The sequence below is a fragment of the Rhinolophus hipposideros genome (genome assembly GCF_964194185.1).
Source record: "Rhinolophus hipposideros genome assembly, chromosome: 5".
NCBI classification, from domain to species: Eukaryota; Metazoa; Chordata; class Mammalia; order Chiroptera; family Rhinolophidae; genus Rhinolophus; species Rhinolophus hipposideros.
Genome location: NC_138051.1, coordinates 88,634,154 through 88,650,819, shown reverse-complemented (window position 1 = coordinate 88,650,819; position 16,666 = coordinate 88,634,154).

Genomic DNA, 16,666 nt, shown 5'->3' with positions numbered 1-16,666 from the left:
AATAGCACTGGGAGACGGTAACGGAGAGAGCTGTTTAAGGAAAGGAGGCAAAGTGCATGCATGTGGGAAGGTGGAGGGCAGGACCAGGATGTGGGTACAAGACACAACAAGAGTGAAGAGCATATGTGACAACTGAACAGAAAATTATGATCTCTGAAATTTATTGCTATTTATTCTTCTTATAACATGCTCACATTTGCTTGTAATTGTGCGACTCACCAGCAAAGGACATTTATGTTAATTATAAAAGAGTGAAGGCTTTCTGTATGGATGAAATTGGAGCCTTAATATTCATGTCAGTACCATTGGTCTAATTAAAGATTTCCTTTTCCAGGTGATCATTTGATGTGAATAGGGCTGAATGATACATCTCTAGGATACATCCTCAGTTTAGAGTTTGCTTTACCATTCTTTATTGAAGAATTATTCTTGGCTTCACTTCAGAAGGAAGCATTACTATTTTTGCTTCAAGGCCACTGACAATGTTCTTTCATAAGGTCAAAGCCAGTATAAATGGAACTCTATCCTGAAGTAACAAAACCCAGGGTTTGGATTTGTTTGTATTTCAGACCTCTCACATTGACTTTTCCCTGAAGCCATCCATGCTCTTTGTTAGCCAGCAACCATCTCCCTGGGTCAATAAGGTCTTTAAGAGCTCGAGGTACCTATCTCTCTTTCCATTTACACAATGCTTATTTGCTAATTACTGCAGGCTTGGTATTCATTTGGTCCTTGTCCTTTCGTTCAGAAAATGGATTCTGTCAAACTAGAAGACCTGGCATTTACATCCCAACTCCCCACAATCCTGCCCAGTACTCTGATGACTGAATTTTGGTTTGTAGTTACAGTCTAGTGGCTACAATGAGAAATTCTTTTGCTTCCTTAATGACATCATGAAATGAATCCATGTTCTGCATTATATCTGATGGATTTGTGCTACATACATTGTTGTATATGCAAATTCTCCCTTGTCTGAAATAGCATCAACTGCATATCTAAATACCAGACACCCCTCCTGTAAAGTTTTTTAGAACATCCCTATTCATAGTGTTATCTCCCAACCTTGAATGCCCATAGTTCTCTTCAGCACTGACATTCAATTGGTAGCAAATAGACATTATTTTAACATTATCTCTAATTAGATTCTAAAATCTAAGAATATAAGTATGTATGCCCCACTCTCTCTTGGCCTGCATCTTTTTGTAGAGTAGGTGCCAAATGGGAGAACTAGCTTCACTATATTAATGCAAAAACCATGGAATGTCTATAAAGTTTTCTGTAGAATTTATTGCCACTGAGTCATTTCCATGAAGAGTAAAGATCATGGAATTTTGACTGAGACAGGCCTGAACTGAAAAATAACAATTCTGTTCATTAGATAGGTCATCTTGAGAATGACATCTGTTTTCATGCCAATGGGCATCTGAAATCCTTTCTAATTTGGGGAGAATATCCAGTTCTGAGAGTTCATGTGGGAGGTATGAAACGTCGTTCTATTGGAGAACTGAACAAGAGCAGATGCTTTCTGCCTCCTTACTCCTGTCCAGCAGCCAGAACATGGATTATCGGACACTCCTCTACAACTTGAATTTTCAGTGATATCCACCAGGATGAGGGACAGTTAATGATTAATCCTTTGCATAGTGTCCAGTGGCAGCTTGCAAACAGAATCAAGAAGAAAAAGTCTGAGTATTTCTATAACTATTCAAAAATATTGATCAATACTCAAAAACAGATGAGTTTGGCCAATGAATTTGATGTCATTATTATAGACTATGTAACATTCTCTACATAGAAAAATATACTATGAGGATGACAAATAAAATATAGTTCAACATGATGGTTAAATATTAGGTCTATGTGCAAAAAAAAATTGTATTTCTATACACCAGCAACAAATATGTAGAAAGTATAATCCATGAAGAATAGGCTATACAATAACAAAACAAAGTACCTATGAAAACTGCTAGCAAATGTGTTTATTTGCAGCAAATTAACTGAAATATCTTAAAGATGACCTAAACAAATGAGAGATAAACTATGGTCATGTACAAACATGGATTGATAAGATCGTAATTGTCATTTCTTCCCCAATTGCTTCATAAATTTCATGCAAGTCCAATAACAATCCAATCATGGATTTTGAGGACAAACGGACTGTAAAAGTGATATACACATAAAAGCATCAGGACACTTTAAATGAAGAGTAAGATTACCTGTTGCTTAGCCTGAGTCCCCTAGATAAACTAATGTACTATTTCTTCATTAGTGGATATAACCCAAGAGAAACAAGTGTAAGAGGAAAATGGAAGAGCGGCAGGGAAGAAATACAATAAAATACACAACTAATATTTGGTAATGGGAGAGAATCCCCTTGTGGTTGAAAAGAAATAACTTGTTTAGGCTCTCCAGTCTTCTGTCTCTCAACAGTTAAACACTGCTCCTTGCAGCATTCACTCCCTGCATATATTGGATGTGTTACCTGGCTCTCCCGGGCAGCTATTAGGGACTCCAGATCTCACAATGGTGGCAGCAAGCACGGTATGAGCTACAGTTGGGATGAAACAGCAAGTGGGGTCAAGCCAGCAATTGTCCCAGCTGCCTGATACAGCTGCCGCCACCCAGGCTGGACTAGGCAAGCCAATGTTTGCACATGGATATGAAGAACTCCCAAAGTACCAAGAACTGGCAAGGATGGGGACTCTTATGCAATATTGGAGGAATCAAGATTTGCTGTAGTTACTTTGGAAACTAATTTTTCACTATCTTGCAAAGGGGAACATTTGCATAGGGGAACATCTACATAGCCCTTGGCCCTGTAGAAGGGTTAGAAACATTTCTTGAGCATCTCGAACTGTGTCAGAGATTGCTCATAGGAGGATTGATCATGAAAGCAAAATAATGGAAACAACCTGCGGGGAGTAGATTAACAAAGTTCAGTATATTAATACAGTTGAATAATACACAGAAGATATACAACTTCATAGATAAAAATTAGAATTATGAGGGAAATCAGCAGTTTTTAGAAGACTATATTTAGTATGATCCCAGTTCTATAAGTCTCAACACAAGCTTGACATAGATAGATATGGAAACACAATGAAGATAAAACAAATGAATGACAGATTCTAGGTAGTTGTCACCTCTTGGGAAGATGAAAAGAGATGGGATATGGAGATAGCACTCAGCTAGTTACCCATGAAAGTAATTGGTAACATTCTAGTTCTATAGAAGTATATCACTTCTATGGCATTCATTTTGTCACTGTACCTTAATGCTGACAAATACATATTTACATTTTTATGTATATGTCACATATCATTTAGTAATAAAAATACACATTTCCTTTCTGGTAGACGCTGATGAGGACATTTTGCGAGTCGTGCAATGGTCTCCTGGTTGTGTCTTTCAATCCCTTTCCGCTCTGCTCCAAGTGTAGACTGTTGAGGCAGTTCTCTCTATATATGGGCATCCCATTTTGCAAAGCACTGGCGGGACGATGGCTCTCACATGATTTGAACTGGTAACTTGGGAAGTCTATATAATAATGCAGTTCCATGCTCCCTGTGTTTATCCCAGGGGCAAGCGCAACCGTCTTCCAAATTGCATGGATACCATTCATGACTCCTGTCCTCCCCACCTCACCTCTGCTGCATTATGACTTCCTGTCATTTAGAGCTACTCAATATCTACCAAATCTGTTCATTTTTCTCCATCCTCAGCGATACTACCCTAGGCAAGATAACCATCATATTTGGTCCCCTGAATTATTGCAACGTAACTGCTCTCCCTCATCTTCTGGCCCCTACATACTTTCTCCAAACAGTGTAGCAGGTTTTCCAAATCTAAGTGTATTGCTCTGTTACTGAGAAGGATCCCCACTGGCTTCGGGATAAAATGCCACTTCCTCAAAGAGTACCATCTATTTCTGCTCATTTTTCTGTTCCTTGCTTGGGCACCCGCAGCTATCACCTGTCAATGTTACTGTTTATTCCTGCCCAGGTAGTATATATTCCCGTGTTTCTCTTGCTTGCCAGTGTTGCACTTCCTAGAATGCCCTTCTATGGATTCCGGACTGGCTACTCCCTCTTCCTTATAATAACATAACTTATGTTCACTTCATATTGGTGGCTTATTTAGAGTGATCCCATATCTCTCCTGTATGGTCCCCTGTAGCTGATTGGTATCACATACTTATTGCTGAATTTGGATCTCAGAAGTCTCAAGCACTAAAAAAAAACCTCTATAGTTCCACTCTAACTTATATGTAATTCAAAACATGAAAATGATACTGAAAATCATTCTAGTAACATTAAAAGGATACTAGAAATCTAACAGAGTGCTGATTTTTCCCTGTGTGACTATGCATTGCTTATGTTGAAACATCAACTAAACAATGAAAAAAAAATTGTGTCCCTGTATAACTGTGACTTCAATGGAAACTGATCTTTATATTCAGTGAGTCACTGCTGCATGTATTTACTGTGATGTTTCGAAATTGCAAAAAGAAAAAGAAAAAAGAAATTGCCTGTCTTCCTCTATCTCTCTACCTTCAGGTATGGATTCTGCCTTGCTAACTACTATCCTCAGTATGTGGCCCAGAATAGCTGTGCCATACACATTTCTTAACAGAAGGAAGGAATAAATGAGTAAATGAATGGCTACAGACTCTCATCCTTCTTGCCCTGCTGCTAATTACAAAAAATAGCCTCTCACATTTCACAATTAAGCCTTACCCGTCTTATCTATATACTTCATTTATCAGAACTGAACCATCAAACCAAATGAGTAGACAGTTATTCCATGTCTGCTTTTTAAATAGCCTTGAGACAGAAGTCTCCTAAATGGCATTTGTTTTAGCCATTAATTCAAAGGGAACTTCTCGTTCTGTAAAAATTAACAAAAAGCCATCAGAAATGGAAATATCAGATGACAAATACAGTTACCTTTTCATTTTACTTTCCAAAGAGATAATCTAAAAGCACCAGTTTTCACTTTGCTATAAAAATTATTTATCTATTACTACATAACACGTTGCTCCAAATGTAGTAGCTTAAAAAAAAAACTTATAACAGCAAACTTTTTTTTTTAATCTCCCACTTTTTTGTGAGTCAGAAATAAGGGTATTTAGATGTGGTTCTGGCTGAGGCTCTCTTATGGAGAAGCAGGCAAGGTGCTAGACAAGGTGGCAGTCATCTAAGACTGGTACTAGAGGATCAGTGTCTTGAGCTCACTCACATAGCTGTTAACAGAAGGCTTTGGTTCCTCGAAATATGACTTCTGCTTATGACATGTGTTCCCTCAGATGAGTGATGTGAAAGGGATGGTGGGAAAAAGAGAGGGAGAGAAAGAGCGAGAGAGTCAGAGACAGAGAGAGTCCAAGACAGAAGCCATCATCTTTTATAAGCTTAATTTGGAAATGACATACCATCAGCCATATTCTATTAGTCATACATACCAGATTCTAATGCAACATGGAAGGGAATCACACAAGCGTGTGAAAACCAGGGTGTTGGGTAACTGGGGACCATTGTGGAAGCTGTGCAGGAAGTTTTAAGCAAGTGTGTACCAGATATGACTGAATTGAAATGTTCATACTGGTTGCTTTGTGGGAAATAAAATGGAGAACGTTGAGAGTGGAAACATGTAGATCAGGTGCAAAACTACTGAAATAATTGAGGAAATAGATAATAAATTGTTGTTCAAACAAGCATTGTACAAGTGATGGTATTGATAAGTGGTCAAGCTCAATATATATTCTGAAGGTATAACCCAGAGGATTTGCTGATGGCTGCATGGAAAATGAGAGAGAAAGAGAGGGATTAAAGACGACAACAGAATTTGACCTAAGAAACTGAGTAGATGTTGGTAACATTTATTAAGAAGGGGAAATTTAGTAGAGAGGCCAGTTCAGAGTAGGAGGAGGAACCAAGAATTCTGGTTGAAATACGTTAAGTTTGAGATGTGCAGTAGATATCCAAGTGGAGAGGTCAGATAGGCTGTTGAATTTACAAGTTTGGTTTTTAGAGGAGAGGTTAGGGCTCTAGCTATGAAAGTGGGAGTCATAGAATTATATATACACTCATTTTAGTAAAAATGGTTTTTAGAAAAGTGAAGTGAATGAGATAATCTAGAATGTGAATGCAAGGAGAGAAAAGACAAAGGTCCAAACACTGAACTCTTGGAAATACCTATATTTCGAGATAAGGAAGAAAAGGAGGGTATGATTCTGTAGAAAACGATCAGGGGACCGTGATACCCAGAAAGCAGGATGATCAGGTAAGTCACTGTGGCTGATGGGTCATGTAAAATGAGAATGAGAATTGACCTTTGCATCTGGCAAAGTGAAGGTCATTGCTGATCTTGTAGAGTTTGAAATCCAAACTGGTATGAATTTCAGAGAGACTGATAAGAAAGAGGCAGAAAAAAAAAAAAAGAGAGTAGGATCTCTGTTGAAAGGTTTGTAAAAATAATAAGAAAGCAAAGCGTTTGGGTAGTAGCTGAAGGAGGATATGTAGGCAAGGATGAATATTTAAAGGTTGGATAGTTTGTGCCGTATTTGATTCCCAATTATAACAAATCAGTTAACATGGGAGCAGATGACGATAAAATGGAGCAAAGTGTACCTAGAAGAGAAAAATCCAGCCATACATGTAAAATGAGAGCAGTTAGCAATGTTATCTGTTTTTCCACAACCAAATCCCACTGTTGCCTTACTCCACTTTCTTTCTTGACAATGTTTCTTCTACTTGGAATGAATTGACTCACCTTTTCTACCTGAAAATCATGCGTTCTTGAAGATCTAACTTAGAATGTATCTCTTCTGACAAAATGGTCTCCATGTTAGGCTGAATAATGACTCCTCAAATATGTTTACATCTTATTCTCCAGAATCTGGACATGTTATCTTATATGTCAAAAAGAGTTTGCAGAAGTGACCAACTTAGAATCCTCATTTGATCCTTAAGTTAAGAATTTTGAGATCGGGAGATTATCCAGGGTGGTGTAATGCAGTCAAGGTGGTTCTGATAAGAGTGGTACAGGAGGAATCATGAAGAAGAAGAAGCTATAATAATAGAGACAGAGATTGCAGTCATGTACTCTGAAGGAGGAGGAAGGGGTCACACACCAAAAGATGTAGTAGGCAGCCACCAGGAGCTGAGAAAAGCAAGGAAACTGAGTCTTCCTTCAGAGCCTCTAGAAGGACCTAGCCCTGCCAATATCTGGACTTTAGGCCAGTGAAACTGATTTCAGACTTCTGAGCACCATAACTGTAAGAGAGTAAATGTGTGCTGTTTTAAGACATCAAATTTGTGATAATGTCTTACAACAGTAATAGGAAAAGAATGAAGGCCTCCTTTGGAAAGGTCTTTCTTCATCTGTTGTCCTTTCATCTTCCCCTCATCTCATCATGTGGAATTTATTTTACAACTATCCTGATATGCAACTTACATACTATAAAATTGAGTATTTAAGTGTACAGTTCAATGACTTCATAAATTTACCAAGTTGTACATCAATCACAGTAAACTTGTTTTAGACCATCCCTTCCCATCAACCCGTTATGATTCTTCCTAGTTGTTGACAGGTAATCCCTGTTCCCAACCACAGCCCCAGATAACCACTAATCTAGGTTTGCCTTTTCTAGACATTTCACATACATGGAATCACACAATATGTGGTCCTTTGTTTCTGGCTACTTTCACTTACCAGAATGCTTTTGAGCATTATTCATGTTGTAGTACAAATCAGTAATTTGTGCCTTTTATCACTGAATATTATCCCATTGGGTAGATATTCCACAGTTTGTTCATTTACTTAGATGTTGATAGATATTTGGGTTGTCTCACGTAATACTTTAATATCCATTTCTATCTATACTATTTTATACATGTTCTCTATAACATGTGACATATTATAGTTGTGAACAGAGAAGGACATGTGTCTGATTCACTTTTCTATGCCCACAGCCTATACGGGTATCTGGCAGACTGTAGGTATTCAATGAGCATCAGTTGCAACTGTGTATTGTTTAGGTGACCCAAACTGCTCGTTCTGCTACAGAATCAGTAATTATGGTCCATCCAACCTCTGTACAAAAAGTGTTTCCATTTTCAGCATTGCCTCTTTCTAGCTACTTTCCTTTTTTTTTTTTTTTTTTTTTATGCTGAGCTTACTATTGGCAGGTTGTTAAAATCACAGTGTGCTGAAAACCTCCTTTTACATTTCCTGAGGGAAAAGGGCACCAGGCTTCACAGAATTAAGGTCTGGGTAAGGGCTTTCGAGAAAGAGCAGCTATCTGAATAAAAAACATTACCTACCTTTGTCATGTCCTGCCAGACCACATCACAAAGCTAAACAAAGAATAATTAACAGTGAAAACATAAAAAAAAAAAACAATGGAACCCCCTTAGTCTCAAGAGCTCTAAGCATCTAAGAAAAGGAAAAAAAAAAACATCTTGATGAGATAAAGTTGAATTCCTTTCGCTGTTTCTAATGTTCAGCTTTGAATCCCAATAATCAGTGTAGAATATTGGCTTATGATTCCTAGGAGCTGTCAGTGAATACCTCTTTTTAAAGATTTAGTTTCTCTTTCACAGCATTTTAGAAATCACTCATGCTGCTATGAAAATCGGATAATGGCCCACAATACACCCTGAAATGAAAAAGAATGCAAGGGGAAATAAAGCGAGAAAACCCACAACACTGGGGCGTTATCAATTCAGGCTCAATCAGGCTTCGCAGGTGGAATCAGTCTTAATTCAAAAGGCCGTCTCCTCAGAGATTGAGGCAAGTGATACTTTTCTTTGTGGCCTTTCAGAGCCTTTCATTCCACACAATCATAGCATACACCAAGTTTGAAAGCCAAGCTTTCGGAAATATGTAACAGGACATTGAAATGAGAAAAGGGAAAGAGGCAGAAAGACATTTTATTGAAAAGCATATTGTAGAGCTTAGCTTACAATTGGACACTTGCCTTTGATGGGTCTGCTTTTAAAATAGGAGATTGATTTTCAGTTAACCAACTGAGAGAAAAATGCATAGCTCCACTCTCACTCCTAATTCTACAGGCAGTCCTTCCTTGCTGACTTTCCTTGTAAAGGCATTTGAATACTTTGCAAACAGTAAGTGCATAGGGTGTGCACATGCTGCGTCCTGAGCGGTTCAGTCTAAATTTATGTTCTGTACCTTCTGTCTGTCCCAGGACCGGAGAAAGAACACTTCCATAAAGGTGGGATGTAGTCAGGGGAAATTGTGTGTGCAGGCCAGGCAGCTCTTTGAAATGTGACAACCTGTAACAAGTGAATTACATTCTAGTATATAAAATGTGACACGTGTGAATTAATTACTGATACTAAGTTGATTTACATTAAATTGCTAGTGATTTGTCATTTTAAATTACCTATGAAAAAATTATTTTGGTTTATGATCCATTTCAAATGAGGAACTTTAAGTAGGCACGATGGTGTTGTGTAGTGGAAATACCCAAGGGATATTTGATTGTTCTCTTTCTGCCACTATCAGCTCTATGATCACAGGGAAAATATCTTTATTCTCAATTTCCTCAGTGCCTAGCACAGTGCTTAACACATACTAAGCTCTCAAAAATATTTATTGCATGATTGAATAAATAGCACGTGTGAGCGTCAGTAAAAATAAAATAAAATAAAACAATATTGGTTCTATGCACTTGAATGTACCATCTAAGACCAGTAATAATAAAATACAGGAATGGGAGGTCACCTCATTCTATGAACTTCTAATGGCATTCAAATAAACAGTCATCTTGTCTCTGCTTAAACATCACAAGTTACAGGAGACTCATCATTTCATGAGGAAGCCCACACCATATTTGGTTGGCTTTCGTTCTTAAAAATGTCTCATCTTATGTTGAGCTCACCTATACATACCTGTACATATAGCTACCTAACATACACAACCATTCTTCCCTCTGGGGTAACAAGATGTGTGATGCAACTCTTCCCGCAGTATTAGAAATTTACAAAGACTAAAAGCCAAGCACAAAATAGTTGGTACAAGGTGCATTCATATCCTAGCATAAGGTTAACTAGATTAGTACTTGCAATGGAACTGGTCCCAAACTGGTTCCTTCTGCTTTGGCCCATCATCCACAACATGGTGATATAAACAAATACTAAGAATTCATTTGTGAAGATTGAAGAGATGGCAGAGTAAGGATCTTTTATCACATGTTTTCAGAAAATGATTGTTGATATTTTCTTTTTATCATTTCAAGTCAAGTAAGGCAGGGCTTCAAAAGAATGAAAGCTTGACATGCATTCTCTTGAATTTGAAGGACCTCGCACGTAATTTTGTATGAAAGTTTAAAGATAGGACAGGAGCACCCTGTCTGGAAACAAAGCAGAGAAAAAGTTTGCATTGAGAATAGCACTACCCTTCTGAGAAGTAGTACAATGGTTTCTAGTCAGCCTGATGTGGCTATCACAGAAATGAGTTTGATTGTGTCACTTGTGAGGGACTCCTCCTTAGGAAGAACTAGGAGTTAGGATGACTCTAAAAGAAGGGTAAACCTGTAGCAACCAAGAGCTGGAGACATCAAAAGAGGTCAGTTGGCAGTGACCACACCCTCATCGTAGGAAGCAAAATTGTAACACACTATGCTCACAAAACTTCAATACCTGAAAGTCTCCTATAAAGGAAGACTTTGTTGGCTTAAACCAGGGAGGCCCAAAGCATCACCTATTAAATAAATGCAAGTAGGAGCAGGGACTAAAGATAAAACTGACCATATCCCCTTGCTGCAGATTTCCAAGCCAAAATCAGGCCAGATCTGTGGAAGGGAAGACATTTTATTTTGGATGATATTTAGAGGCTTCATGTTGCCCCAAACTTGATTTTGTTACCAGGGCAAAGAGGCTCTTCATGCATTGCCTGACAGTCACTAGAAAAGCTATGGGCAATCTCCATAGTTAGGGAGAACAAATTGAAAGAGTGGATTTCAAGAGGCAGTAGTGGAAAAAAAAATAGTTTCCTGCTAATACACTGTAAATCCAATTCATTCAAACATATGTCTATATGTAGAATATAACATTCTCTTCTAGGTAGACAGTCTTCAAATATTTATTTGCACAACAGTCTCTTTTACTGTGTCTGAAAATTTTATCTCTTTTGGTGGGGGAGGTGACTTGGTGAGACATGAGTTTAATTAATCCTGCATCAGGAAAAGATGTGGAAGACTTTGAAATGAGACTGCTATATCTCCTTCCAATTGAATGTTGGGCATTGTCTCGCAGTCAGTGCAGGGATTACCTGATTCTACAGTTCTTTGCCATTGACTGACTGGGTTATTTTACAACTCTGTAGAGATGTAAGTTAAATAGTAGAAAACTGACAGTAATGCACGTGATTCCTGTTTATAGAAACGCAAAGGAATCCTTTCTGGTAGTATAAAACTCTGAGAGTCAAATCCTTATTTGAACAGGTTGTAACATCTTACCAATGCTCTCACTAATTAGGGAGTTATATGAAATCTTTGTCACATGTTCATTTCGTATTTGTGTAAAAAGTATGGCCATATTCTCTTTTTAAAAATTCCCCTTTAACAGAAGGCTGGAGGAGTTGGCAGAAGGCATAACTTGCTCAGAGATCTGGCTTCTCTGGAAGATGTCCAAAGTAATGAAGTTAACCAGGCTGGGAGCTGAGTGGGGAGGCAAGGTTGCTAAGTCATGGAGAGTAGCCCTGTGATCTATCAAAATGGGGGTACTCCAGGGCAGATGCCCTGAGCAGAAGGGTAATTCCAAGGGATGGACAGCATTAGAATCACAAGGAAAGGCAGCACAGAGCAAGCTTTTGTGGGATTCTCGTATAACTTATAAGGGAGAACGCTTTTGTTTGTGGCTGGTATTCATGTTCTCAGCATGGTATGAAACTCAGGAAATTTGACTCCAATAAAGGGCAAGGGATTGGGCAGAGAGGCACGATTGAAAGCTTGTGGATGGCAGAGGATATGTCTTATCCCTGTAGCCTCAATTTTTATCTTTTAGACCTTTACATGTGATAAACATTTGACACATATATTCTGATTGTTCCCTTTGAGCCTTCTCTTGTGCAGAAAAAGACTGGAATATCCACTATTCTATGCAACATTTCCCATTTGATCTGATAAACTACAGAGCAATCAGCACACACTGGTAAAGTTCTGTCTCCAAATCTCTTTCCCTAGAACCGCAAGGTTCTCCAATATTTGCTTTCCAAGTAATTGCAGGCAAAACTTTTATTATGTTTTGCCATTGTATCACAAGGATCATTATTCTGCCAGAATGAGTTTTCTCTCAGTTTCATTTCTCTTCACTCTGTCAATGCCACATGTTTTAGTATTTGTCCATAGTGTGTATTTATCCTGGTGCTGACTTGATATTCATCTGGAGAGACTAGGTCATGTTGTAGTAGCAGACAACTCCAAAATCTCAGTGGCTCAACATAAAACTGTTTGTATCTTATTTGCACACATTTCACTATGAGCCCAGGTGACTCTAAAGCAACTGACCTCTATGAAAGGATTTATCACTGTGTCCTCCTTCAATCTTTTGGCTCTACCATCTCAACATGAGTCTTTCTCAAAATCACTGTGGCAAGGGATGAAAAGACTGGACAGTTCTGCACTGGCAATGAAAGGCTATGTCTCAAGCATGATTTAAGTAACTGCCATTAACAACCCATGGTCTCAACTAGCCATATGCTCCACTCAACTCTGGGTTACCAGGACCTATGTGTTCAGGCTAGAATTTCTTGGAATTGTGCTCAGACCTCTAGGTAGGGAGCGCTGCTTATCTCCAGATGGTATTTTGGGAGCTTGTGAAAGCGTCCTACAAAGCATGTGGTCAGGTTTTGAGGAGGGAGGACTAGCTGGCTTTCTCTGGTATGACTGGGGAGCACTCAGATGAGGCTGTGAGGGCAGCACCAAAGAAAGCTGATGTTTGGAGCCAACACCCATTAATGGAGCATCACTGACAGAAACAGTAAACAAACGAGGGAACACACAAATAAATAGAGGGCGGCCCTGTTTTTTCCCCTTCTCCTATCTTCCATTTTCCCTCTAATAATATCTACTGGAAGAACCTAAAAATAAGGCAGTTAGCAAGGATGTCTGGTATATGTAGTTTACAGAATTCTAATGTTAGTTTTACAAAGGAAAATCAAGAAAAGAGAATTTGGACATGAACTAAGGTTATAGGCAGGTAAACTAGCATAGTCTGCCTTTTCCGCGGCTCCGCAAATTTACATATTATCCTACATGTATTTGACTTTTCATGCCACAAAGTGAAGACTTCTTCTGCCTGGTAAGATTCAACTATCATTGGACAAATGGAGATGTTCTCACTTTCTCTCCAAATAGGGTAGAAACAAAATCACAAAGTGAGGTCAATGTCTCTTTTAGTTCAGTCGTGAAGTTACTTGAATATTCTTTAACCTTAACATTAAATTATGAAGATAACTAAGTTCAAACAACTATTCTTGTATAAAATAATAAGCAACAAAGCTAAAAAAGAGAAAATTAGTATACTGCATATGCTAATCAATTTGAGGCATTCTCCACAATTTGTGTGACATTACAGTGAGTATATGTGTGTAGTTACTATACTCTTCATATTTGTATCATTTCTGTGCCTAATCATGAGGCTGTAGTGTCTTTTATAACTTTTTTTTTAACTGTTCATTCCATATTGCCTTTGTGCTTCGTCTCTATTTGTATTGGTTCTTTATTTGGTGGAATGGCCAAACCGTTATTCCTAGAGTGTCTATGTCTTTGGTAGATGTGTTTTTATTGGGTTAGTTTTCCACTAACTTTTTCTACTGAGACATGGGAATACTAAGAGGCACCCCAGAAAATCCCCTGGGCTCTAAACATGGATTGTCCTGACCACACAGTGTAGTACCAACCTAATTTCCCCTTGATAAACAGGGTCAATCTTCCAGCCAATGTAGTAATCCCTGTTGATACAGTGGCATGAGAAACTCAAAATTATAGGGTGGTGATCTCATCCTTCACCTCCAAGGAATTGTTGTATCACCTGATGACAGCATTGTGGCCTTAAGCACTAGGAAGTCTAACCAACAGAATCTAAAGTTTCCAGGGAAAAAAAGAAAAATTTGCAAGGGGATTATTGCTGCGTATTCTTTCCACACTATCAAGCAATTCTTCAATTCTCAGTAGACACTGACTGGGTATCCTACAATTTAACTCAATCTTTACACTGTCTACCTGGAGAGTGTCCGATTCCATAGGTTAAGGGCTCAGCCCTACAAGACCACTCTCCTGTTCCCTCACGACTTCAGACATCAATTGCAAGTGCAGGTTGTCATCTGTGCTTCTGATCGACTGGTGATAGATGGGAGGTTCCCGCAACCTCCTCTGTGGGTTTGATTAAGTTGATAGAGTAGTTCATAGAATTCAGATAAACATTTTATTTACTAGGCTACTAATTTATCATAAAAGAATATCAGGTTACTAGTTTATTATAAAAGAATATCATTCAGGAATAGTCAGATGGAAGAGACACATAAGGCAAGGCATGTAGGAAGGGACATGGACCTTCCATCCTCTCTGTGGGTGAACAACTCTTGCAGCATCTCCACGTGCTCACCAACACAGAAGCTCTCCAAATCCCACCCTTTTGGTTTTTATGGAGGCTTTACTACAGAGGCATGACTAATTAAACCGTTGGCTATTGGCAACTGATTCAACCTCCAGCCCCTCTCCCATTCCTGGACATCAAGGGGGTGGGACTGAAAGCTAATCCTGTGCTTGGTTTCCCCAGCAACCTACCTCCATTTTTAAGTGAGGTCCAAAATTCACTTCATTTACATAATATCAGGTGTGGTTGAAAGGGATTTGTAATAAATATCAAGATATCTTTGTCTTATCACTTCGGAAATTACAAGGACTTTAAAAGCTCTGTGCTAGGAATAGGGAGAGAGATAAAATGGATGTTTCTTATTATAAATCACTATATCACAATTATTAAGAGTGAATGAAGCCACTTCTGCTTCCTCCAATTTGTTCCTCTAATTATATATCCTAGCTATGAGAAAAATAGCACCGTTACATTGATAGGCAACCCATCCCCTAAAATATTATGCTAACTTTTCAGTGTCTTTTATCCACACTAGCATTGTATCTGAGTCTTCACTAGGCCATTTCATCATTGTGTCAGGTCAATTGCTTCTGGGTGATAAGATACATGGAAATACCAGTAAATTCTGTGGGCATGAGTCCATTGTCATGCTTCTGTGTTGATCTGAATTTCTTTGTCAGAAGCAATGTTGTGGGGGATATCATGACGACAAGCAAAATATTTTGTAAGTCTACAGGCTGGCAGAAAATTGTGGGCAAGGAAGTCAAATGCATATCCAGAATGCATATTTATTCTAGTAAAGAAAGAAGTTGTTGCCACTTCCATGATGAAAGAATCCAGCAATTAGTCTGTCACTGGGGGGTGAGGGGGACTGGCTTGTCCCACATGGGGAATGGTGTCATCAGGGAGGCCTCAGTGTCTGGGTCTGCTATGGTTACTATATATAGTCACTGGAGCCCAGAGCAAAATTAGTCTTGATAAGGAAAAGTCAATGTTTTTGACCCAATTACATTCTCATTAGTCACCTACTGGTATATTATGTACATATTTTTCTATGTCTCAATTCTATAAAAACAAATTAATTGAACATGTTATTTTTAATGGACATTGAGTCCATTTTTATGGCGTGTTTTCTTTGTGAGTAAAGAATGACATCAGTTTGAGTAAGCTGTAAGCTTGCTTTCTGATCAAATCAGTTCTATCTTTGAATTGAATATAAAACAATCTCTTTTATAGTCTGGGCTTCTAGGAAAACTATAGTACTGGTAGTCTTAATTATTGGCTGCTGTGTGCCTTTACCACTTACAATTTTATTCACTTATATCAAATTAGATTTGGAATTTTTATTCTATTTTGCCCCTTTCATTAGAAACACTATGATTGAGGTTTAACTAAATCAGCTTCAGGCTGTACCAAGCAAAGTCGAATTGACTTTGCACAGCTTGGCTTCTTCAAGTCTTTGGATAATTAGCTATGAACAGCTAGTTCCTGGGGCTTGTGGTCCATCAGGCTATTTTTAAATGTACTCATGTGTCAAATGAAAACACCATGAGGCATAGCCCATGCATTGCCTTCCACCATTTTGACTTTCCCTTGGCTTTTAAAATAAACTCCAAATCCATCTTCTATAGAAATAATTCCTAAAGAAAGTTTCACTACCTATGGCATCTTGTGTGCTTTACATGTAACTAATTTAGGGTCTTTTCATATATATACTGATTACTTTTCTTGTTCATTCCTGTTGTTCTTATGTTTATTCTGCTTTTCCTACCACCCCTCCTAATTCTGGATTCTTTATCTATTTAGTTATTTACTATTATATGAGCTCTCAAGGGCAAGATTTTGACTATATAAAGGTGGTACTGAAGTAAACACCATCAGCTTCAAATTCAGTCATATTTGCAATGTAGATCTTCAGTTGCCTTATATCACATGACTAAATATTTGTCAAAAGAAATAAACCTTTAATGGTGGACTGTCATACTGATATATTATCATTTTGCATAATTTTTAAAGAGGAGTCCTCTACAAATTTATCACAAGAGATT